At 42.3% G+C, this 25,228-nt stretch overlaps 1 protein-coding gene and 1 long non-coding RNA gene across 9 annotated transcripts in view; one reads left to right on the forward strand and one right to left on the reverse strand.

The window, feature by feature from the left end:
• SPATS2L (spermatogenesis associated serine rich 2 like) overlaps positions 1–25,228 on the reverse strand; it is a 172,550-nt gene that overhangs the window by 76,515 nt on the left and 70,807 nt on the right. For 2 of the 8 annotated variants that reach the window (XM_067298888.1, XM_067298884.1), the window contains exon 1: positions 18,613–18,687. The exons of 4 other annotated variants lie outside the window; for them this stretch is intronic. The gene's annotated coding sequence lies outside the window, so the exon portion shown is untranslated. Of the gene's footprint in view, positions 1–10,915; positions 10,935–17,649; positions 17,694–18,612; positions 18,688–25,228 lie in introns of those variants that run through there. 2 more of the 8 variants (XM_067298885.1, XM_067298886.1) reach the window with 2 other exon arrangements.
• LOC136992342 (uncharacterized) lies at positions 18,387–25,215 on the forward strand. The gene is made up of 3 exons (XR_010884534.1): positions 18,387–18,498; positions 19,903–19,988; positions 24,635–25,215. It is a non-coding gene; the product is annotated as an uncharacterized lncRNA (long non-coding RNA).

Genomic DNA, 25,228 nt, shown 5'->3' on the forward strand with positions numbered 1-25,228 from the left:
TAGGCAAAAACTATCCTTCCATTCATCTCTAGTAAACCATAACAATTAAGTATTTTGCAGCTTCTACAATTAATGACAGCTGGAATACCTCATTCTCAATTAAAATGCAATCACCACTGTTTTCAAACTGGCACATCCTCAACGTAATCTGTCTTTGGCTTCCCAACAGAAGGACAGAAATTTCTGAGTAATTTCTGAGAAATTTCAGTGAGTAGTGCTTCATGTTTTACACAGTTAAGTGAAAACAGTTTTGCCCTTGCTCTGTGAAATAGTGGGTTTTTTTCAGCACTTTATAAAGCAATTTGTTCAACTGCCACAAAATCATATAGACATTTTCTTAATACCAAAATACATACACTGGCCTAGTTATATACATTTCAAGGTATATTTTTGGTCAGGATATGAGTATATAAATGGTACTTTTAAAAAAGTTTAAGTGATTTGCTTATCTAAACAAACAGTAGGCAGAGAAAAAATAATCTGAACAGATATGCTTTTAATTGAAAGAGGGATAATTTCAGGAGACAAAGAAGGGTATCTGCTAAACATAATGCATAGTGGATAATGCATCAATATTGTGGATACTGAGTTTATGATGCAATTTAGTAGACAGCATTACAGCAAATAAGTGCCACAGGTAAGGCAGTGAGATCAGTACTAAAAGCAACATTATATAGCTATAGCAGACATGTGCTTAACACATGGAATAAACAGTTATTATGAAACTTACAGTGGACACTGAAAGGCTCAATCTTGAGGAACAGGTTTACAACTTTTCCTTTCCTAGACATTATTACAGGTTAATCCTAATTGCTAGAGACAGAAAACCATTTCATCCTCTCAGTCCAGACTGCAACAGGTAAATACACATAATGTTGAAGTATCAGCACAGGTGATACTGGATTTTGCTGTGTGCTCCAAATATCAAAGACTGGAATAAGAACACCAGAAAGTCCCAACCATATACTGCACCTAGAAATGCTTCCTCCAGGTTAAACTGGAATATGGAGATTAGGGGGCCTGAGGGGATTTGGCCTCCTCTTGCCCTTGCTGTGCTTATGAAAAAAACAGCAGACCAGGAACGTGGAAGTCAGAACCTTCCATCAACAGTATATCATGCCAGGATACCTACAACATTAAGTCTGCTTTTATAACAATGTAACTAGGCATGAAGCCCCCTGAAGGGGATGGCATCTCCTGGGAATCCTTCAAAGCCTGGCAGAGGGATGTTCATTGTGCACCACTCAACAGAACAGCAAGTAGCATCTTCCCCTGAGGGAGCGCCGACCCAGCGACCCAGCCGTGGGGCCAGGAACACAGCAGCAATGAGATACTCAAATCTGGTTCCCCCTCACTCCTTCCTAGATGACCTAATCTCTGGAATAAAGGAGGACTGAGAGCTCGCACCCAGCTATTGTATGAGCTGTTTCACACTCCTCTTTCCTTCCAGACACTCCTGAAAGAGCTGAACATAACCTAACTCAATGCAATTGTTTCCAGGAAGCACGTGCTCTGGATTTTACAGCATAGAGATTTTGGGATTAGAAATATTCCTTCTGATATAAAAGTCTGATCCTTACTACCATCCTTTTAGGACGGGGAAACATCCTCTTTTCCTGTTCCATATAAATTCTAAGAATGGGATTATAATGAACATAAATGAATCCTGAAATCAATCTACAAATGTAAATACAGCTCTAGACTCTTCTGAAGTTAACAGAAAGGAAGAGCAAAATTACTCAGAGGATCTTGGTCAGACCCAGTCATGACTGTAATGAGAACTCATTCCCATGTGGAATTTCACACCACAAAGGAAAGCATGCAGAGCTCTCACAGCCCTGAGATAGAAGGCTCCGTGAAACACTAATTTGTACCTCAAAGCAGTCATTTCATGGGAATGACATACAAATAAAGTCCCAAAGTTTGGAGCAAATCTTTCATGTTAGAATTTACTGTTTCTTTGATGACTTAAAATATTTTAGCCTGGACTTCAGTAGAAAAGCTTGTTACAGTCTTTTACTCATGGAGAAATTTGGCTAAAATTAAGCAAAAATACCACTTTTTTTTTTTTTTCCCCTGCTGGTGGGTTTGGATAAAAGTGAGTGAGCGCTGGTGAAAATACCGAATGCCTCCAGTGAACTCAAATATATGTAGGCTACAGGAAATCACAGTTTGGCCCAGTCTAATGGCATAGTAACCTCAGTATGGATCATTTATTCAGAATTCCAGTCTGTATTTACTTTCCTAGGAACAAATACATATTTACTGATGTTGTGTTCCAGCAACTGACACCTCAGCCCCAGCAAATTACTTGGCACCTCTGTTCCAAGTGCCTTTGATATATCAAGAGTAAAGTTTGCTCCAGCAACATCAACTCATCCACAAGACATAGTCTGCATGTTTTATGGTATACTAAAAAATAACATTACATTTCCATGAGAAAAAGTTGCATGGAAAACACTACCTGTGTACACAGTGTTTGAGCTACCATCTCTAACCTTTGCTTTGGGGACTGACTTCCACTGGTTTCAGATTTGCAGACTCAACAGTACATTTATGTTATTTATTTTTCCATTTTATTTCTTAAGAATTTTGCTTGTTTTAAGAAAAAGGGAGAAGTGGGTGCAATATAAAAATAAATAAATATGGCTACAATCTATCTGGCTTGTTTTTAGGGTCTCCAGGCTTTCACAGGGTATATGCTACATGGCATATGCTCTGCTCATGTTAATGATGAAATCAAGTCAGTAATTCCTCATATGGAATACGGTCCTCAGTAGGAAAAACTGAATCTTTCACATGTCAGCAAATAGCTTAACATCCATACCTGCACATTTCACAAACACTCCCTGACCACCTCATATTCACCTTGATCAGCTGGTATGTTAAAAATTGAAATTTGCCTCAGCCACCTTAGCATTTTAATCTTCAGTTCATAAGTACATCTCTCCTCATAGTGAATTACCAGAGCCAGTGAATTTGAGAAGCTATAGGAGCAACTCCTGGTATCTGTTCAGGACTACAGCACATTCTAAAAACTGGCTATTAAAAGCAGAATCACTAAGCTACAAAGTAACAGTGAAATGACTACATCTTTCCCATATAAACAAAATGCCTCATTTAACACACAACATGCTAACAGCAAACTATCAGTATTCAAGCTGTCCCTGAAGCATGGCTGAAAATCCTAAGGCTGTATTGCTGTCACACTTCATGGCTATTTCCTGCCAGTAGCAGATGATTAGGGAGCTGACTTACCTGAGGGACTGAGACGCCCTCCAGATCAGTGATGGGGTGTTAAGTGCCTGCTACTACACATACAGAATTGACTGGAGGTGTGACATACTAACAACAGTGACTCAATGGCTTTGGGCTGCAGCTGAAGTGCTGTCCCTCTGCCAAGGCACTAGCAGGCGACCAGCAACAGGACAGCGCAGGCATGTGGGCTGCTGCACAGTCCCAACTTCTGGTTCCAGGGAGAGGTAACCATCAGGAGCTGCTGAGTCAACAACACTTGATAGCCAGGGGAAGCTGCTGCACGTCCAGCTCTAAACCATCTCACAGTAAGGCTGTAAGACTTACAGAAAGTCACTGTCGCACCCAGCTTGTGAATTGCTCCAACATTTCCCTTTTCATAACCTCTCCACAATGCAGAGGAGTCTCCTGGCTCTTCATCATGGCTCATAGGGCCAGGAAGACCAGCTACACTGACCTATCGGCATATAGGAAACAATGTGAGATGCTCTCAACCTTTATCAAAACAGGCTATTAAGAGGGGGAAAAAACATCCATGAGATGTCCAAAACAGAAAGGATCAGTACAAATCCCAGTTCTTGTATTTACTATTTACAAGACTCTGATTCATATTGCTCCTGGAAGTTTGACTTCAGGGTCAGAAGCCATTTATGGTTGATGTGTTTTTAAAAGAGCTTTTTCTTTCTTTTCAGTAGTTGTTACAGCAAAAGAAGTGTTTCTAGCAAATGATGACAGTAGGACTAACTCATAATACTTCTCAGAAAATTCTGAATTTGTTGAAAATTTCTGTTAAAAACATCTTTTGAGTTAAAATACAACAATACACATATTCTGGATTAGTTGAAATATACAACTGTTGTCACTGGGATATATTCAGCAATAAACCTACACCTCAAGATAGAGGTCTGCTTTTTGTCAAGGTAAGCATATGAAAGGAGTGAAATAATCTCTACCTGATCTGCAAAGGGCTGATATTCTAGAACCCAGTAATAAATACCTCATCAAGGGCTCTTTATGGTATAAATTCATGTGCAAAGTGCAGAGGGGGAAAGGGAGAAGGCAACAACAAAAATCCCCATAAGCGCATAATGACAGCCTGCTCAAACTGAGGGACTGATCAGAAGTTCACAGAGCAGGCAAGGGTGCTTCATTCTCCATAGATGCAGGCCTTCAAAATGAATGATGCAGCATCATGGTACACGGTACTAAAGTTTTTTAGTTTCTAAAAACTAATAAATCATTTCAGAAATTCATCTCTAGGAGGGTAGGGCAGATAAACTCTGCATCCATGGGAAGATTTACAATGAATTGCATTGGGTGCATTTTGGATATTTGATAGGCAATTTTTAAAAAACAACAAAGGAAATGCAGGTTGGCCTGGAGGGAATAGAAGTCAGGTTTTATCCTCCTGTCTGAGGAGGCAGAGAGCTGGATAAAATGCACTGCTCTAAAACAGAAGCTCACTCCTGGTCATCCGTGAAGACCAGTTGACACTGAGAATCAACCTGAATTCTGGCAAGGAGCTAGTTGGACAGCTATTATGAGAACCAAAGTTGCATATCAGATCCTTAATGGAACAAACATATACACACGGTACAGTAAACATACTGAACTGCATGGACTGCTTCAGGGCACAGGATGCAGCAAATTGGCTGGGGGCAGCTTACAGATCAAACTTTATACAGCTTCTTCTACTATAAAAGCTTCTGTTAATCCTGAATTACATAGTGCTGTTGGCTGTATCACCCTAGCACTGAGAGGCTGGGACAAAGGGGGTTCTGTTATGCCAGGCACTGCAAACACCAAGGGAGCAGCAATCTAAGTAGTCAAGCGGGGAAGAGGGGAGAATAGAAATAGGCACACAAGGAGGTCACGCAGCATATCAAGAGCAGAGATGGGACAAGAACATAGATGGAGTCCTGTGTCATTAGAGTATGTTGGGTGTGGGTTAAGAGATCCGTAATACTGGCTTTGGTACAGAACTGTACAGAATGGGCTGAAATGCCCAAATGGTATAATTTAGGTCACCATTGACACCATCCCACTTATATTTTTTTTTTCAGTTTTGCAAAGCATTTTATGAACATTTCTCTATCCCATTCCCACCCATACTTTAACACAACAAGCAGAGTGATAAGCTTTGCTCATGCATCAGAAAAACCCAAACCCCAAATTCTACCCCCCAGCTCACGGTCTGCACTGGAATTTCAGCAATTTGTGTGTTTACAGTGTAAGGTTTCCATTTGATTTGTGCATGTGCTGAATATTAAATATGTCCGAAATGAGCAGCCTTTTCCATTTTGTGGTTGCCATTATTATTGCAGAAGAGAGGGCTACATCCCCCTTTAACTACAAAAGCAGGGAAGTTTCATAGGACTACAGAGATTCTGCTGGGAATGTAGTTTCCAGGAACTAGTTTGGGAGAAAGAAAAAAAGATACAACACATTTTCAAATTTCAATTCCTATTTAGAGTAAAGAACTTTCAAACATTATATGCTTTAATTACTCTTTTCATTATATCTTCTCTAAAGAAAAAGTAAAGGGAGAAGAGAGAGGAAAGGCTTTTTTTTAAAAAAAAAATTTAAGGCTATACAAATGTATTTTATATGGACAAGACACTTTATGAGAGGAAAAAAAACCAAGAGGGAGAATTATTTTAATCTCACATATATAGAAATGGGTAGCAGATAAAAATAAAATATCCCTTCTTCATTGTATCAGAGGCCTACTTTTTAATTATTTCCCTACGATCACTGTGAGAACTTCCAAGACAAGGGAAGGAATGAAGGAAAAGCTCAGACTGCAGTCCTCTGTCACAACAGACCTGCCCATCCCTACCCCAAAAACTAAACCTGCTGCAAATGCGTAAGAGAAACGTGAACTGTGATAGCTGTCTGAGGAGGAAATTAACTCAGTCTGTGTAATATGTAATATTAGCCATATCAGCAACAAAGGTGAAACCCCTGACAGGGCTTCCTTCAGCTCTGATGCCTTATGGTTAAGTAAAAGGAACAGAGAAACTTGAGGAAAACCTTCAAACTTTAGGTATAACTGGCCATTTTAAAAGTCGCAAGACAAAACATAGCATTCTACCCCAATGAAAAGTCCAATGGATTACCAGAGATACCACTAGCTTGTCCATCTCACATGCCTGGCACTTAAGTGAGAGAAGACTTCTGAAAACAGCCTCTCCCTTAGGATACTTATTTGACCTAAATCTGGCTGCTATGATATCATGGAAAGGCAAGGGATAGAGCTGTTAAAAAACAAAGAATCAAATAATAATTCAGAAACTGGAAAGCAAAGTAAAGCCCCAGATCAGGTGCCTACGTAATGGAGGTGATGTAGCCAGGGTTGGCCAGAACCTGTGATCTAAGCTGCTTAACAAACATTATTCAAACCAATAGAACAGAGAGCTGCTCAGTCAAGTACCTTCTAAGGTTTTACACATGAGATTGACACGTACCAACTGGCAAATCAATTCCTGCACAACAAGAATTGGAATTCCACAGATTTAATGCCACAAGAGGAATTGTCATTAAGAAACCACACTTACCAGCAACACAGACAAGTTTCCAGAGATACAGGTGTTGCTTTGGCCTTATCGTTTACACATATTTTGCATAAATGGAAATGGAATTGCATAGCCATTTTTGTAACAGCTCTGAAAGATGTGCTGTATGCATGAGTAGTTCTTTTCTTGACAGCCTGTCATTTTTGGTGAAAAGACCTTTAGAGGTTCAATACACTGAAGCTCTTTATGTTTCTTGCAAAGGAATGTTCACATCTGTCAGTAATCACAGGAATATTAACACACAGCTGCTAACATGTAATGGTTAGGATCTACCAGCAGTTCTCTTGCAGGCTTCTCCTTTCAAGGAATTATGAGAATTCATTCACTTCATGCCATCCAAGGCCAAATCTTGTATACAAATTATCAGCCTGGATTCATTAGCCACTTTGAGGCAAAAGATTAAATTTTTCAGATTTTGTTCTAGAAACAAAACAAAAAAATTTCTAAATTCTAATAAAAAGCAAATAGACTCCTGGATGGCTCTAAGTTTCAGGCACTGCCCTGAATATGGAGACAGCATTCCAAGCAATCTGGGGAGATGGCTAGAAACTGGCAAGGATCAGGCCCCATTTTTATTCCTATACTGATTCTGATACAAGATCAAGCTGTGGGATGGTAAATTTGGTACAGTCTTTCAAAGAAGAAACTATATGAGAATTTAAAACTGTGATGTAAAAGAGCATACAGAGTCAGACCAGCGTAAATCATAGTATCTTTATCTCTGTATCAGTATATGACAACACAGACGATGCACACACTTTTTAGACTTCCTCATACCACACATGCTGAAAATCTCACCTAGGAGAGTCCAGACAGTGCTCATATGGCTGATATATTTCTATACTGTCCCTGTCGTCCAAGTGCTTTGGCTGTTTCTTTTCATCAGCATAATTTGTTTGTATACTTGGTCTTTTTTTTTTTATTATTTTTTTTTTAAACTTTTGGCCATGAGCAAGCACCCTTCTACATCTGCATTAATATGGAGGCTTAATAATTTATGGTCTGTCTCTAAAGTCATCCATCTGCAGTTCAAGAGCCTGTGTATCCCTATGCTTTCCATTTCAATTAACAGCAGGTTCTTTCCCAAAGCACTTTCCTGTGGCCAGTACTGCAACCTGAAAACGCCTGAAAATGTGGCGCGCAAGTCCCTCTGAAGTCCATCACTGAAGCTCCTAAACTAGCAAAAGAAAGCCTTTTTTGGAGTCTGGTAACAAATTTATTAATAACAATAATTAAAAAAAAAAAAACAGCATAGGCAATGTCACTCATTATCGCAAGCATGGTGCCTACTGGCATCAGTTCCAGTGGTTCACCATTCCTGCCATAAGGCCTGCAGGAGTAAAGCAGCCCTGCAAAATCCTCACTCATTCCCATGTGTGTGTGGTGAAGAGCCTTCACTGCGTTCCTACCTTGCAGGCCAAGGCTTCAAAATAAGTTGTCTTTGCCCAGGTCTTTTGGCAATGCAGAAAGTGGCACTCCCTGCCATGCTGTTTGACCATTTCTATTAAATCACTTCTGAAGGGCTGGCCCTGACTTCCCAGGCAGCTCAGTAAGGATGCAGAAGCTGGTAGGCATAGAGTTCAGCCTGGAACGAGCACTGTACCAAGACACAAGATGGCCATATTTTGTCCTAAGTAATAATAATTAATCTTGAAGGTTGGTTTGGGTGGAGGGGAGTTGGTTTTTTCGTTTGGTTGGTTTTAAGAAAATTTACAGAGAAGTAATCTTTAATATTAGGCTGAACTCTCTCTAAAAGAATGAAGATAATTTTAAAAGAGCACAATTAAACCAGTGAGTGATATTTTAGAAGTGTGCTATTCAGTTTAATTAATAATTGCAAAATCATTGCTTTATCTCTTTAATATGATGCAATGCTGAAAATAACTAACCTTTTTGCAGTTTAATAGACCTTGCAACTCCAAGGCAATCCCTTTTCCATTTAACAAGCCCCTTGTCACAGCTTAATAAATCCGCTTTTGCTCTTTAGCAACTCATTAAAATGCCTTGGAAGGTACCACCATTCACCTACAGCCTGATTTTCAGAGGATCTGACTGCACACACTTCCAATTAAAACTTCCAACACTGAGAAGGCAATTAGAAGCTTCCTGCCTTTCCTCACCTATAGGATAGTGAGCCAAGAGAATCAAAATAGCACTCAGGGTCAGATACAGTGTAACTTAAGAGAAGTGAATCATGTTAATGTTAACATGGGAACCTCAACTCATCCCATTAGTGTAGAGAAAGGAAACCCATCATTCTTCGTCAATTGGTGGCAGTGCAGTGGATGAATTTACATACAAGACCATCTGTTGTCAGAACAGGCAGCAGCAGAGTGACTTTCCAGAATGCCAAACTGCCCTTGTTCAGAATTTGCTTTTTTTGTTGGCCTGTTCTCTTTATTACAAAATACAATGCTTCATGTTCTAGAACACCTTTCACTTCAAAACACTCTATGGACTGTGAACCCTCTCACAGAACTGCCACAAGTTTCAGGACTGAGCACCATATAAACACAGGACTAATTCAGTGAAAGGCAGCACACTACACCCAGCCTGCTCCGCAGCTGTCTCTCTCATATGGTATTCCTGGCTAAGGTCATAGAGCCAAACTCCTACTCAAATAAAAAGCGCTGCAAAATATATATTATATATGAAGCATTGACAGGATCTTAGTTTGAAAAATCCCTTCCCCAGAAATTAAGCTGCAGAGGACCTGGATTTCACGTATTCCAGATACATGAATCACAGAATCGCTGAGGTTGGAAGGGACCTCTGGAGATCATCTAGTCCAACCCCCCTGCTCAAGCAGGGTCACCTAGAGCACATTGCACAGGATTGCATCCAGGCGCGTTTTGAATATCTCCAGAGAAGGAGACTCCACAACCTCTCTGGGCAACCTCTTCCAGTGCTCTGTCACCCTCACTGTGAAGAAGTTTTTCCTCATGTTCAGATGGAAGTGTCTGAGTTTCAGTTTGTGCCCGTTGCCTTGCGTCCTGTCGCTGGGCACCACTGAAAAGACTCCGGCCCCATCCTCTTGACACCCTCCCTTCAGATACTTGTACACGTTGATAAGATCTCCTCTCAGCCTTCTCTTCTCCAGGCTAAACAGGCCAAGCTCTCTCAGCCTTTCCTCATAAGAGAGATGCTCCAGTCCCCTAATCATCTTTGCAGCCCTTCGCTGGACTGGCTCCAGCAGTGCCACATCCCTCTTGTACTGGGGAGCCCAGAACTGGACACAGTACTCCAGATGGGGCCTCAGCAGGACTGAGTAGAGGGGGAGAATCACCTCCCTCGACCTGCTGGCAACACTCTTCCTGATGCACCCCACGATACCATTGGCCATCTTGGCCACAAGGGCACATTGCTGCCTCATGCTTAACTTGGTGTCCACCAGCACTCCCAGGTCCTTCTCTGCAGAGCTGCTTTCCAGCAGGTCAACCCCCAACCTGCACTGGTGCAGGGGGTTATTCCTCCCCAGGTGCAGGACCCTGCACTTGCCTTTGTTGAACTTCATGAGGTTCCTCTCTGCCCACCTCTCCAACCTGTCCAAGTCTCTTTGAATGGCAGCACAGCCCTCTGGCGTATCAGCCACTCCTCCCAGTTTTGTATCGTCGGCAAACTTGCTGAGGGTGCACTCTGTCCCTTCATCCAGGTCATTGATGAAGAAGTTGAACAAGACTGGACCCAGTACTGACCCCTGGGGGACACCGCTAGCTACAGGCCTCCAACTAGACTCTGTGCCACTGATCACAACTCTCTGAGCTCTGCCATTCAGCCAGTTCTCAATCCACCTCACTGTCCACTCATCTAGCCCACACTTCCTGAGCTTGTCTGTGAGGATGTTATGGGAGACAGTGTCAAAAACCTTGCTGAAGTCAAGGTAGACAACATCCACTGCTCTCCCCTCATCTACCCAGCCAGTCATTCCATCATAGAAGGCTATCAGATTGGTTAGGCATGATTTCCCCTTGGTGAAGCCATGCTGACTACTCCTGATCACGTTCTTGTCCTCCACGTGCTTGGAGATGGCCTCCAGCATGAGCTGCTCCATCACCTTTCCAGGGATGCAGGTGAGGCTGACTGACCTGTAGTTCCCTGGGTCCTCCTTCTTGCCCTTTTTGAAGACTGGGGTGACATTGGCTTTCTTCCAGTCTTCAGGCACCTCTCCTGTCCTCCATGACCTTTCAAAGATGATGGAGAGTGGCTTAGCAATAATGTCCGCCAGTTCCCTCAGCACTCGTGGGTGCATCCCATCAGGGCCCATGGATTTGTGGGTGTCAAGTTTGCTTAAATGATCTCTAACCCACTCCTCCTCCACCAAGGGAAAGTCTTCCTTTCTCCAGACTTTCTCTCTTGCCTCCAGGGTCTGGGGTTCCTGAGGGCTGGCCTGAGCAGTAAAGACTGAAGCAAAGAAGGCATTCAGTAACTCTGCCTTCTCTGTATCCTTCGTCACCAGGGCACCAGGGCAAGACTTTGGGTCTCTCACAACAGGAATAAATTGAAAGATTACATATCATACTGCGATGCAAGCCCAATACTAGATCATTAAGACTTTTAATGCTTAGAACTCTCTTGTATCAAGAAGCCAGTAAACAATGTAAAAAGTAGCTACAAATAAAAAAGCAGAAGTTAACAAATATTAAATAGATCATAGGGCAAGATACTGATTTTACATCAGTATCACAATAGTGCAACCCCACTGATGTTGAGGATTTCCTGTCTTCAGTGTGTGCCAGGAAGAATTATAATGCTTTCCATAGTACTCTTTTATACCGAAAGATAAACCCTAGAGAGCAAGAACTCTTCTGCTGTAAAACTGACTGCCTGGTCAACTCAAGGTTTCCCCAACACACTGTTTGGCCAGCTATTTTACTTCTTTTAGGATAAAGTAATCATTATCACATTAAAAACAGTCAGTGCAGCAATTGCAATCAGTTAGTGCAGCTATGCCAACCACGTTTTCTGGCCTTACTACTGCAAAAACCTCTGATCCACCATCAATTTGATGAAGAATCAGCATGTGTAGGTCAATGATTCAAAAGGCACAAGAGAACAGATACTAGAAACAGGTGTGTGGTCTCAGCAACAGGCAACAAGGAGGGAACTGTTTTTGTTGAGTGACAAGGAAGCAATGATAATGGGCCAAATTCTGTGCTTGCCTTTGGGACTTCAGTCAGTATAAGCTCCAGGAGAATCTGGCTCTAAATCAGTAACATGTGAACTGGTAAGAGCTCGTCATTTCCATTAGATCCTTAATCCAATGCCCAAATCTGAGAAAAATTCTTATCTGTTGCTTCCATCAGGTCCATGGAAACCTTGATCTTGTTTCAGTGTTACACAGAAGAGATCTTCCCTGCAATTCCCCCCTTTCACCCTCACCACATAAGCTCCCATCCCCACTTGGGAACCTACATAGCTACGGCTAAAAATTTGGTGCTGACTGCCAGTGCTCCTTTTAGCACCTGGGTACTTCCTTGAGCTCCTGCTCTCCCTAGGGCTCTTTCCAACCACCATCTTCTGCTCTCTGCACTACCTCAGGCCTCCAGACCCTCCTCTTACACAGCTGCAGCAGCAGCTGTGGTTCATCTGTATTTACCTCACTTGGCAGACCTTTTGGGGACCCTTGACAGGTGCATCTCTTGCCCTATGCTTGTTACAGCTCTGTGTATCTGACACTACTCCTGACCTTCCACCTCTTCCTTTCTGCTGTTCCCTTCCCCTTCCCTTAAGTTTCAGACCTGGCTGCCTCTCTGTTGGCCAGATGAATCACCTCATCTTTTGTGGCCTCCACCATGTTTGTACATGTAGTTCAGCTGTTGCGGAAGAAACCCTCAAGTTTTTGGGAGACTCTCATCAGAAATGTGTTTCACTCTTCCGCTCTAGTAGTGAAGTGGCTGCAGCACACAGGAAGCCTCAGGAGTCACAGGCCAAGATGGGGAAGCTTCTCTCCAATTAAGTGCTGAGCAAACACTCTGCCTTCAGAGTATCCTCTCCTCAACTCCAGAGCAAAGAATACAAGCTCTGATTCTGCCACTGAAGCACAACACTTCTAGCCAACAGCTCAACAAACCAGGCTGCTCAAAACAATTTATAGCCAGCACCAAGTTATTATTGGAAAACAGAATTACAAAAAAGGCAACATTTTATTCAGACCAAGTCCCAAAGGTCACTAAATTAAATGCTGCACAGAATAGTATTACTGCATAACATAGTTATTCCCCCCACATCAACACTGTAAGGAGGAGTCACAACAGAGATGACATTTTGGGACTTGTAGGATTTTCCATGGCTAGTATAAACCACAGTCTCTGAACACATTCCCTCAGTCTGAGGAGCACCATACTGAGACTGCATGTGTCAGGCATTTAGTGCATTTAATTACACACAGAGACTCATACATGACACTGTAATCCAAGTACCAAAAGTAGACAACTTAAGTGTAGTGCGAGAGTGGAAGCCACAAATTGGAAGTGCCCAGTGCATACTGAAAAGGTTTTTGTATTTAATTTATACTTAAATTTATAATTTATATTACTAAGAAAAGAAATAATTTAGCCTGAAATGACCATTTGAGTACGTGCTTCATATGAAGCCCAAGTTCTCCTTCTTGGCAGTGGTAACTAAGCCAACACAAAAGGCTCAAAGCCTGATCTGCCACCCCATTAGCTGTCAGTATGCAGGGGCCTTCAGCAGCAATAGCCACGTGCTTCTCTGTGCCATGGAGAGCACTCACACGGACACATGGGTGCTGAAACTTCAGAGCAAGCTCTGCACAGGTTTCTGATAAAATCACCTAGGAGCCTGAAGAGCCTGCCTTTGACAAACTTCCATGGCACAAACACTATCCTTTGGTGCGTCTCCCAAACACCACAATTCCCTGAGTGGATGTTGTACAAGGCTAGGACAACAAACACCAGCCCACCTGACCAGAACATGGGACATTTACTTTTGAAGCACTGCCAAGCAGGTTGGCCTCACCAGTACAGCAGTTCCTTAACTGCAGGATAACAACTCAGTGAGACTGCACTGCTCAAACAACAGTGGTAGTAGCTTGTTTGATGCTAAGCCAAAACATGCCCACAACTTTCTAGAATAGACATGTCCTAAGAAATCATACTCACAGTCCACTTGGCCATGCACAACACAAGCAGGTAACATTGTTCAACACCACTCAGACTATAATACAGTATCAGCCATCTTAGAAGATGAAGAATAGTTCATGGTTACTTAAGCAACATCAGGTTTAAATTACTTACAACTTTTCCTTTTTAAAAGTTCAGTAAGACCTTTAGCCAATAAACATCAACCTAAATAAAAATATACCAGTTTACACAGGCCAAGAATTTGTCCCCAGCTTTGTGCAGCAGCACAGTGGTATTTGTAAACAGGTAAGGCTTCTTTGCCACTTGAACTCTCATCTTTTCAACACTTGGAAGATTAGATTCATCAGTAATTTAAACATTGGATACAGTACACAGCCATAGGCTTTTTTTTTTTTCAGTCAGCAAACCACTAGAGAGAGTACTGAAAGGCCTATTATAAAGGCCAATCACTATCCTTTTCTTGAGTGACCACATGAAAATCAGTGACCGTTCCACAATGGATTGAAAGGGCCTTTTGTCTGAAGGAAAAGGACAAGGAGTCACGAAAGTATTGCAGATTCATTTGTAACTCATGTTTTTTGAAGAAACTGTATAGCTTCATTTAAGAGCAAACCAGGAAAAAAACATGTTTTGTCAATGTTATGCCACAACTCTTTCCTAACACATGTATGCAGAGAGCATATTTTTAGATTAGTCTCTTCTGTATTTAAAAAAAGGATGGAAAGGCATTCTATATTGTTGTTTTACAAAAGAAGTTTAACACGTCAGGAGTTTTGACTTTATTCCAGAACTATAGTTAGGGGCTGCAGCGCTATTTGCCTTGTCTAAAAAGCAAATCATCAGAAGCTTTTTTTTTTTCCCAGTACAAGATCTAGCAAAAGTATAATTACACTGGGATAATAAATGAAAGCATTGTGACTGCTTCTTCATAATTCAGAGAATTTCCCATCACCAATAAAGTGTACGGGGGCTTCTTCATCAAAAAGACAATTTTCACATTGAGAAACCAGCATTTGATTCTGAACAAATCTTGAAGTTTGTTTCCAAAGTCTCTCAAAAAGAAGGGTCAATATGCCTGCTGACTTTTTCCTCATAAATCGGAAAATGTTCTGTCTTTCTCCCCCCTCAGTCATACTTTTGGTTCTCAGGTTTTACACGCAAATGCACACACACTCATAATGAGATTTGCACATATGATTTCATTACAGAGTTTCTAAACAAGCTTACCACAGACAAACTTTCAGCAGGAAAGACAGTGAAGACTAGTAAGCAACAACAGATTTCTTCTAATCCATATCCAGAACTATGGGAATTACCGCACTTACATTCAGAAACAAAAGTCACAGCTGTCAGACTTGCCCTCTTCACCCGTCTGTTCCACCCACGCACTGTGAAACTAAGCGGTCAAAAAAATGTCAATTTTCATTCTCCAGCTTCTTGCTGCTCTGCAGCATCCCAGAGTTTATATTCCTTGTGCTCCACAACCCTTCTTGAAGTCAAACAATATATTCTGCACACACCACTGGGTCAAGATTCCAGGTGTAAATAGATTTAGCTCTTCTGACTGCCCTACCAAATTACATCAGGCAAGGAGCTGGTCTTTGGCGTGCTACAAGAAGGCAATACCAGGACCAAATTCTTTGCTGTGAGAATCACACACCATGTCCCTTTCAAATACATACTGGAAGTAGAAGTCTTGGCATGCCAAATATATCCCCAAAGCCCATGGCCCATCATCTTGCACACAGAGCATTCACCCTGTAAAACATGGAGTTATAGTCCTCAGGACTGTAAAGAAAACCTTCCATATGCAAAGTAGAGGCAAAACAATGCTGCACTGTCTTCTTGAATCTCAAGGTGTTCAGAAGCAAACAGCTCAATGAGGTGTAAATTCCACAGTCGCCTCCGCCCCCTCCCCACCCCCAATCTCAGTGAAGTTCAGGGCCAAATTCTTTGATATAATAATGCTACAGAATGCTGCTTTCAAATGATGTATTAGCAGAGGAAGGAGGTAAACTGGGACACCGAAAGTCCAGACTAAAATAAAGACACTTTGTTATCAAAGTTAACTATTTCACTACTGATCATTTTTGCACATGAAAGAGAAAGTTGCAAGAGGAAGCTGGTGAAGCAACTGAGGAGGAAAGAAAATGCAGAGGGAAAGATGGAGAAACACAAGGATAGAGACAGTGCAGAAAAACAGGGAGGATGGAGGAGACAACAGCAACAGGTACAGAGGCATATTCCCCCACATAGTAACACAGACAATAAAATCCTTAATTATGGAGGCAGTCATGGAGCTTTGCCTTTATCCTCCAGCCCACAGTAAAGAATCGAGTTCAACCTTTCCTTTGGATGAGGAAGGCACCACTTCAGGCTGATTTGAGAAAATGCCTGAGTTTTTTGAGTTCTGCATAAATAACATTACCGACAGTGTCCACAGACCACTAAGACTGGGACTCTGAAAGCATAGTGGGAAATACAGCCCCTAGAATGACAAGAGAGGCAACAAGCGTGGATGAAACAGAACAGAAATATAACTGTGATGGGGGGAGTCTGGGGGGAATTAATACCAAACAAATTGGCTATAACTACTGACAGGCAGAGCTTTAGCATTTCCACCATTGCTAGAAGAGAATTAACCCAAAGAAAATGTAAAACACATTTCAGGCCATTGGGATCTTGTGCTTTCCCTTAAAAATAGGCCTAAACCACGTTTCAGTTTCAGATACAAATTTCCTTAAAATCTGGGAAATGGCAGGATGGTATCCTGACATAGCCTTGTTTCCATCTCTGAGTGAGAAAGACTGGGTAAAAGAAAAATTGGATCTAGATCCAGAACCAAGCCTCCCCTAAAACAAAAAGTATTTGGAGATACAGTATTCAGTTTTTAGACTCACTACTAAATGCCAGATAAAACAATAGTCCTCCAGAACATGTTTCCGCTCAGGGTCCACTAAGTCCAGAAGCACCTGCCTGAGTAAAGACTGTGGAAACAGACCCTTCAGTTAAGGATAATACTCAAAACATTCTGAAGGGTATTTAATTTCCTTCATCTTTCCTGTAACATTTTTTTACACAGTAGGCTTCCCAGAGTTGTGACCTTATCTCCTTATATATTTATACAGCACCTGACACAGTACAACCCTTATCTAGATTGGTGTCTCGTTACATTTAACAGATTCTGCTGTTCTTGCATAGGGACAAATTCCTTCAACTCCTATAACACAATTAGTGGGAGAACACTCACAACCTAGCAACAGCATTCAGCTCCAGCAGGTTGTGATGCAGCCTTACAGAATTCATCAACTTGTTCTAATCTGGGAACCATTCTGTATTTATAAGGGTTGACTCTATTCATGGAAACAATTGTGGCAAGGGCGCAGTGTCCTGCTCACAGCAGCTTAAAAACTGTAGCTAGTGGCATTCAACAGGCTACCACCCAGAAGGATTTCTTTCAAGGCCGGTGCAAATAAGTTTCTGGCTAACCTTGACATTTTGCATGCTTCACTCTTTTCCATTTAGTTTACCTTCCTTGAATAATCACACTTAGAAGATATTTTATAGCTGCATCAGATATTTTAAAGCAGGAGCTCAAAGAAACAGGAGAAAAGGTGCTTTATAACTTATAACTAGCAAGTCAAATTAAAAAGTTAACAGAAAGGAATTCCCAGGGAAGATCATTAGTTGCCTTGAAGCGTATAAAGCATACGCACATTTTCAGGCTGGAATCAACCAAATCCATCCAGGGGAATGTGACCTGAAATGAAAAAGCTGGATTTTCTGTGATGCCTCTTAGCTCTCCTAAAGAAAACATATCTAGTAGCACAAGTGACTCACATCTCAGGATGATGAAGCTGAGGCTAGCGAAGAAGCTTACACTACTCATTTACAGCTCAACAAAGGAAGCATTGCATTATGATAAAGAATAAGAAGAAAATATTGCCAGCTGCTACTGCATATCAAAGAATTGGACACCTAATGATTAGATTTTTCAAGCATAGTAAGAAAGGCAGCGAGTGTAAAAAAAAAAAAAAAAAAAGCCCTATTACCTTACTGGTCTTTTATCTTGGTGCTGATAAAATAAATCCACAAATAGGTGGGTTTGTGCAGAAACAGTAGCTAGGGCACAGCAACCTTCGTCCCTACCTTGTGGTATGTCAGCACACACAGCAGCATTTCACAGCCCAGGCGCAAGCGTAAGGCAACATTTCATGATCAAACGCAACGCTGGCTCAGCGCGTTTGGCTGCGAAGATAACCAGGGATAAAAGGCTGCGCTCGGAAAGACCCAGCTCTGTACTCTCCGGGTGTGCAATTAATCATTTATGATCAAGGCTGTTACTGAATAGCCTTGGCCGGCGCTGCCCAATTCAGCTCCAGCGGCACTTAGGGGCTGGCGGGGCCGGGGCAACCGGTGAGCCGCTCGCAGAGCCAGTCCCTGAGGGGGCTGGGAGGCCGGGGCCCGGCCGCCGGGAGCGGCCCGCCCGCCTCCGCCCGAACTGGGGTCTCGGCGCTGGGACGCGAACCGTTGGAGGAGGGGGCAGGGGCCGGGCGCACCCCGAGGTAACCGTCCCCCCGCGCCCTCCCACCCCGGCAAGGGGCCCGCTGCCCCGCGCCACAGCCCGCGCAGGTGCCGCCCGAGGCGAGGCGAGAGCAGGGCGGCGGCCAGCGCCTTACCTCGGAGCCGCCGGGTCGCGGCGAGGCGAGGCGCTGCCGCTGCGGCGGAGTGCGGAGGAGCGGCTGCGGACTCGAGGGGCGCGGCGGCGGTGCTGTCACGGCCGCCCGCGCGCGAGGACACGCCCCGCGCCCCTCCCCCCGCGCGCCAGCCGGGCCCGCCCACCAAGGGCCGCGCACGGCCGCTCCCGAGCAATGGTCGCGCAGGGTCCGCCGCGCGCCCCCCCCCCCCCCCCCCAGCAACGGTCGCGTAGCGTCCGCCGCGCGCCCGGCCGCCCGGCCGCCTTCGAGCGGAGGAGGAGGAAGCCTGTCGCCGGCGGGGCCGCCTGTCAGCGGGCCGTTAACGGCCGCGAGTTAAGAGCGAGGGATTTCTGCGCCCCCGGGAGCTGGACGGCTCTGCCGGGAAACTGGGGAGCGGAGCTGGCGGGCTCCCGCAAGCCCACCCCGGTGCAGCAGTACCGGCGTTAACAGCCCAGCACGCGTCGGGCTTTTCTTAGGTGCCCTCGGCGAGGAGAAGGAATTATGTTAGAGAGAAAGCAACCCCGTGGGTTTAGGTGGTTTAATTTTACAATGGTTTCGTAATTTATGTATGCCTTTCTTGCCATCTACAAATAAATTCCTGGAATGTGCAGTAACAACACTGCAGTCATAGTGTAAAGATCTGTTCAAGAACTTTTCACTAAGCAAAATGAAACAAGCAACATAAATCACTGATGGCATATGAATCTTCCTATCTGAATACTCTCAGCAGACTCCTAGAATATAAAAATTTACTGCAAGTTTTCCAGTAATCAGTGTTTTAAAATATCTAAAACCTCCAAAGAAAATTAATAGTCTGAGCTGTTGTTAAGACCTTTGTCCTGTAAAGGAGCAATAAATGTCCATTTAAATTTAAACACTAGAATGTGCAGATACAACTGCATGCTCAGAAGTAAAGAAAATCAGAGCAAAGTTTCCATAAATAACTCTAATCTGGATTTACTATCAGTATTGGTGTCTTACACCATCAGCAGCAGTTCCCTTAACCCAAACACGTATCAGTTCCCGTTTTTAAGAGCAATGTGAGCAATGTGGAAAATCATAGCACTAAAGGCATACATGGTGAAGCTTGTGGATTAATTTCCATTTTAGGTTGCATGATTTTGATGCTAGATCATGCAGAACATAAGAAACACCATCTTGAAGGAACACCAGTCCTTCCTCTGCAAGTCTTTACATACATCTCTTTTCCTAATGATACAGAAAAGATTCTCTTGATCATAACACACCTCTGCTTTACTTTCTAACCCTCAGCAAGAAAACTGCTTCAAATACAGTTTGGAGGCAGCGCTCAGTCATTATTTTCAACCAAGGATTCCAACCAAGGAAAATAATTCAAGGTGAGATTTATAATAAATATATATCTGACCTATCTCCTCCCCAAGCAGGCAGAGCTGGCAGCATGTTCCCTCACGGCAGGTAGGTGGCCTGACAGATACCACCTCCCTGGGTTAGCACACGATTCTCTCTGGGTCTCTAGCGGTGCCCCAGTAAACCTCATCTGGCAGTTTCTACTCTATTCAGTTGCAGTCACTTTGTGGAATGAGTATCTGTTGAATGGATTAGTCCACCTACTTCAGAAAGCTGGGCATGAATTAAATATTCAACATTATGGTGAGGCCCCAGGTTCAGAATTAACATTTCTTTTGGAATCATGTCTTCAAAGCTATTCTGATCTTCAGCAAATGTTGGTTTATTTTAACAAACATAACTTTGAATGTCCAAGCTTGTATTTGTGTTCCAAGAGTACTCTTTTTAGTATTGCTGGCATTTATCTGCATCCTGAGCTGTATCAATTTTGTCTGGGAATTTTGGAAATAATTCTGAAGTTCAAGTGAACAGTGCACTATATTCATAAAACAAGGATGCTGTTGACCTTTCAGCAAAAGAGAATAGACGAGAATCATGAACCTGAGACTCATCTAAAGGAACGCAGTGGAAACACACAGAATGAAAGGCTCTAAAGGCTTTACAAATTATATTTGGATGTGGGAGAGCGAGGAGAAAGAGAATGTGGGAAAAAAGAAGAATGAAAAAGGATCCTGCTGTTTAGCTCATGCATAAACTGTATGTGCTCAGCCAAAGGTCACTCCTTTTATTTTCTCATTAATTTCAATGACGGTATATGAAGAACAGCCTAAAAATAAAAACAGCCAGAAACAGTTTAGGTCTTTCTGCGACAGTGTAGTGGGATGTAAAATCTGAGCTGCAACTTCATTCCGTATCCTTTCTTTCAACTTTTTAAAAAGGAGTGACTTCAAGTTAATTATTTAAGATGAACTGTAAATTTATTTAGAAAATGTACATAAAATTAAGTGGTCTACTGTTGATGTATTTTCCCTAAGAAAAATGTTTTACAGCTTACCTGGAAGTATATGAGTTTAAAAATGAGAGTTTTGTAGCCTGAGCACATTGAAATTATTTCTTTTTTCTTTTTTTTTTTTTTGTAATCCAGTCATGTTGGTGAGAAATGGTATACTTGTACACTTTTGAGAGTGAGTACTAAACACAAGTGAGGCAAACATTAAATACTAGGCTCAGTTTTAAAAAGAGCAGAGGGGAAAAAAAGCATTGGGAAGCCTGCAGGTGCATACAAAGGGTGGCACAAGGAAATTGCCATCCACAGCAAATGAAAGCAGAAGACAGAGTGGGAATATAGAAGGAATCATGAATATTCTGCAGTGAAGATTGTGAATGAGTGCCTCAAACGAATCTTCAGGAAACAGGGGCCCTTCATACAGAGACTGATGCAACATCTGCCAACATTTTTTTTCAGAGAATAAAAGAAAAAGACAACATCTACAGGCTGATCTCCAGACTAGGTGCCACAGACTCTATATCAACATTGAAGGAGTTTTTATGAGTTTTAGCACTACTCCATCAGCTTTTTAATTTCTGCAGCAAATGTGAAAATCTGTATTGACTTGCTGTATATTTGGCTGTATGCTGAACCTACATTTTCAAAAAGAGGATGTCAGCTGCCCAGAGTTTAGTTCTCATCTTCTGTTTATGCCAAATAGCAATATGAAACTTATGGTCAACACATGTTTTGGGGTGTTTGGATCCTCCGTAGAGTTTAGTCACAGATAAAGGTAAAGTAATAATCAGTAACAATTAAACAACTCAGCTGGAACCTGGGCTCTATTAGAAGTGAGATGGCCTCCTGATCAGAGCACTGACTTAGGATTTTGCATTAAATCCTCAGTTCACCAGTTCAGTCTACCTCAGTCCAGTTCACCATCATATTCCTGATGTGACCATAGACAACTCATTTAATATCCTGTGCCTCAGTTTCCCATCTGCAAAATAGGAATGGAATTTTCAAATATCAGTGTATATGACAAAGAGTATGAGATACTCCAGATGTAACTATACAATAGAGTGATTTTGGCAGTATAGGTACCTTCATGACTTCCTGTTCTCTTGCAAACTCCCTGTTCCTATCTTGGCACTGTAATCTGTTACTCTACTTAGGTGTGATACTTCCTTGCAGACCAGACTCCTGAAATGATCTGGGCTAAAAATCCACCTTTTTTTTAGAGGTTGTTTTAACTGAGATCCAGTTGACACTGAGGCTTACAAACACTAAGATTGAAGGTATAGCAAAGTGTGCAGAGATGAGAACAAGGAGGGAGGGAGAGGTGACAGGAAGGGTTGCAGGAGTCTGCCACAAACACATCATGTAACCACACCAACTAAGCCTATAGTAACGGTGGCATAGTAAAAGAGTATCTCTGAACTTATGAAGTCTTCAAATGGATAGTCCAAATGATCTTGCAACTCTTGTCGTAAAAGACAGATGTTCTAAAAAAACTAAAACAAAATTAAATAAAAATAGGAAGTTAATTTTTTAGGATAGGATTGTGCCTTACTCCTGGGGTTGGAATGCAGAGGAGATGGATACCACTTCCAGTTATAGAGGCTATGCAGAGCCCCAATTGTGGTAGCAGCCCTTAAACTACAAGCTCTGCCTCAGCCCGCAGTAGCTTCTCTGGGGAGCAGCATGAGCACAGTGCGACTTTGCCTCACTGGCCAGCAGAGTCTCAGTGGAGCACTGGAGAAGGGTCAGTGCAACGAAGCGTGCTGTTCCTATTTTTACCAGGGAGCTTCCAGACACTGCACTTCCTTGGAGCCCCAAGAAGTGGCAACCCCACTCTCCATCAAGTGCAATACAAGGCTGTACATCATAAGGATTAAAGAACCAGAAAAAACAAAGCACTTTGTCATGAACCCACTTCTTCCTACAAATGAAGCACTAGAAACAGAAAAAGAAACCTGGAGACAAAATACATCTTTAAAAAAGAAACAGTAAATATTGAGAAAAAACTGCAGGACTGTGCAAAGCATAGTATTTCCACTCTCCAGTGCAGCACTGTCAATCTGTGTCCACGAGGGATCTGGTCTCCAACAGCTGGTGACCTGTCATGAAAAGGACCTTGAAAAGTGACAAGTGTGATATGCTAATATCAGATATCAAGCTGCAGTAATCCAGAGGGATGTCACAACACAACCTTTGTAAATTCATTGTTTCTGAGGGGGAGGAACACACCACCCTGATATGGATTCATATCTTGTGCAACGAAGAGTATTACTGCTTTTGTAAGGGCTGGGGATGGAATAGGAGTCAACTGAATGCAAGGAGAGGTGACAAAATCTATTCCTGTCTATTTGTTCTCCCTCCTTGCTTCTTCAGACAAGTGTTGCTCCTGCAAGACTTGGAGAAGCCAAAGTTTGCTACATCAGTTACACCATGTCTCCTCTTAGAGTGCTCCTCAACAATCAGCCTCATAGTACTACACAAAGCAGGTCACTATCATTTTTGCTGGCTTACAGATAAGAGACAGCAGCACAGAAAGAAATGGTGCAGAGAACTTCTCAGCTACAGAAACAAGACACAGGACTTCGGAGTCCCGCCCGATGCAGTAGCCACTAAGCCTCATCTGATTCTCCCACTATTGACCATGGGTACTGTGTGGGTTTGGGGCTTCTCATGATTTGTCCCACAGCTTGCCACACGCACACAAACACCTACACACCCATGGGGTATGTATTTGACTGTAAAACCATGTAAATTGCATAATCTTCCTCTGGAAAAAAACTGTTATTCAGATAATATTTTTCAGCATGGTAATCACTGAATGCAGCTGCTAGAAATCTGGCCAAAAGCTGCTCCCTCTACACATTTTTCCTAAAATAGCCTACATAGGGGAAAAATAAACACATTCTCTTTTTCAAGGAAGGAATGGAAATTGGAGCTGTTGAGAACACAATTGTTTCCCATAAAGCATCTAAAGTAAGAGCCCGGCAATCACTAACAAAAACAAATCTGGGGTTTGACACTACCATTAACATTGTATAGCTGTAGACAGCCAATCATTTAAAGAACTGCTCCTTGGGTGGTGGCTAACAACAGGGGGCATTTGAAAGGACAGAGACAAAACTTACACATGAAATAGGCTCCAAATTAGTTCACTTCAACCACTAAAGATTGCCCTGCATCTAACACAAAGCAAAATGGTATTTATCCTGGTTACTGTGCCGACCTGCCAATGAATCATCTCTGAAGATGTTAATTCAAACTCTTGCTTATCATGTAAAGTAGTAAAAATCAAGGTCAATGAAAACCTATCTGGAGTGGTCAGCAAAACCCTTCAGTGAAGTGGCTAGATGCTATGATAAAGGGAAGGCTTATGCCTACACCTAGGTAAGAACTTACAGGGCTTAAAAATGGGGCATAGATCAACAGAATGAAAATCAATGTGTTAACATCTGAGGGGGGAACTGATTCAACACAGAAATTTGGGAATAAACTGGTTCACTCACAGTGGTCTGGCAAGGGATCTGAGGGTGAAGATATGGAAAAGAGCAAATTACATGGCTCATGTTGTAAGGCAGTTGTTAATCTGGGATATGAATGTAAAGTGTCTCTTTTAAGTTAGGAGGAAGGATGATAATAACATTTTATCCTGGCTTTTGTTAACTGCAGTTAAAATATGTGTCTGCAACATTAACGGAAAGAAGTTCAAAGAGAGGCTCCAGAAGTGATTAACAGGGACGTGTCTTCAGGAGAGAGATGTTTACATGCTCAGCTTAGGAGAAAGCTGCCAAGCAAAGAAGAGAGAGACGGTCCTTTCGAGGGACTTAATGTGGCGTCATAAAGAGCACTATATGGAATAACAACTTGCAAAGAAGAAAAAGGAGATTCATGATAACTATAAAAAAGTTCTAACAGTCAGTCACAACGGACCAAAAACCTAGAGAGGCTGTTTTTCCACATGTTATCAGCTGAAACTTGTATTCAACTTTCAGGTCATTTTCATAAACAGAAAAGCCTATGCATTTGCATGTGAGATCCCAAGCAAAAGATCAAGGAAGTCAGCTTTTTTGGCTATCAAATCTATGGGTCAAATTCAGAAAGGATAATTCACAACACATACATAAGTTAATGGCCATTATGTTAGCTCAGACAAGGCCTGAATTTGATTAAATGGTTATGAGCATGCAGACAATATACTATATAAACAAAAAATCTGTTTTGCAATGAGATTATTTATATCACACATAATTTCAAGTGCTGCTC

Source organism: Apteryx mantelli, chromosome 6, assembly GCF_036417845.1.
Source record: "Apteryx mantelli isolate bAptMan1 chromosome 6, bAptMan1.hap1, whole genome shotgun sequence".
NCBI classification, from domain to species: Eukaryota; Metazoa; Chordata; class Aves; order Apterygiformes; family Apterygidae; genus Apteryx; species Apteryx mantelli.